Source organism: Primulina eburnea, chromosome 4 (assembly GCF_022965805.1).
Source record: "Primulina eburnea isolate SZY01 chromosome 4, ASM2296580v1, whole genome shotgun sequence".
NCBI lineage: Eukaryota > Viridiplantae > Streptophyta > Magnoliopsida > Lamiales > Gesneriaceae > Primulina > Primulina eburnea.
The window spans coordinates 9,574,884-9,576,554 of NC_133104.1; positions in this window are offsets into that span (position 1 = coordinate 9,574,884).

The following is a 1,671-nucleotide window of genomic DNA, read 5'->3' on the forward strand; positions in this document are numbered from 1 at the left end:
GGAGTTCGAAAATTCTCATTTTGTTTCTTTGTGTCATAAGAAAGGTATCAATCATGATTATTCATCTCCGAAGACCCCTCAAAAATTCGGCATAGCTGAAAGGAAAAATCGAACCCTCCTAGAAATGGCTCGGGTCATGCTTAGTTCCAAGAATGTGTCAAAATGTTTTTGGGCCGAAGCTTTAAATACGGCATGTCACATTTCCAACCGCGTTTATTTAAGGAGTGGTTCTACAATGACTTCATATGAGATTATCACGGGAAGAAGACCAAACCTTAAATATTTTCATATTTTTGGATGTGTATGTTATATGCTGAATGATAGAGATCATCTAGCTAAATTTGATTCAAAAAATGTTAAATGTCTTTTTCTTGGATACTCTACTAACGGTCGTGCTTATCGTGTATTTAATCTGAGAACTAGGACTACAATGGAATCAATTAACGTTGTGTTTGATGATCTTGCAGATCTGACAGTTAAAACACCGGAGGCTGATGTAGAAGAATTGCTGGATATAAGTGAGGCACTGACCAGAAACAGTGTTGAGTCTGGTGTTGAGACCAGTGAAGCAACACCAAGCCCAACACCGCCTCTGAACCAAACAGAAATTGTGGATAATGATAACGATGATTATGATGATGTGGTGATCAATTGTGAAAGAGAAATTCCCAAAAAGATTCAGAAGAATCATCCATCATCACAAATCATTGGTGAATTACATGATGGTGTGCAGACAAGAAACAAAGAAAAGGTGGACTACCGCAAAATGATTGGTTTAATCTGCATGAGCTCCACGTTTTCCCAGGTAAGTCACTCGTGTTTCGTGTCTCAAATTGAACCCGAGAATAATAATAATGGCATTTTGAATGAGGAAGCCTATGTTGGTCAACCGAAGGGATTTGAAGATCCTTACCACGTGGATCATGTCTACAAATTGAAGAAGGCCCTGTATAGACTGAAACAGGCTCCACGGGCATGGTGCGGTAGGTTAGCTGACAATCTGATAAATCTGGGCTTTAAACTAGGTGAGGTTGATAAAACTCTCTTTATTCAAAAATTGAAGCATGATATCCTGATTTGTCAAGTTTATGTAGATGACATTATCTTCGATTCTTCATCACAAAAACTTGTTGATAACTTTGTTGAGTGTATGTCTTCACACTTTGAAATGAGCATGGTAGGAGAGTTGAATTTTTCTCTTGGTTTACAAGTTAAACATTACATGATGGTATATTGTGACAACTCAAGTGCTATAGACATTTCTAAGAATCCTGTTCAACACTTTCGATCAAAACACATCGACATAAGACATCACTTTATTCGAGATTTGGTTGAAAAAGGCATAATTCGACTTAAATTTGTTAGTACTGAGAATCAACTGGCTGATATATTCATGAAACCTTTGGACTTTGAGAGATTTTCCAATCTTCGGAAGTCTCTCAGCATGTGCGTACAATAATCACACACACATGTTGTCATTGGTGTTGCCAACACCGGTGACAACACCATTTTTGCATGTCTATTTTTAGGATGTTAGGCATACTGCATAATCATAATCATCCTATTTATTTGTGTAAAGTCTGAACAGTGAAGGCAATTTCTGAAAGGTACTCTCTGAGTGTTCATACTTCCAATCAGATGTTGAGGAATAAATTATGCTCAATCCAAGAC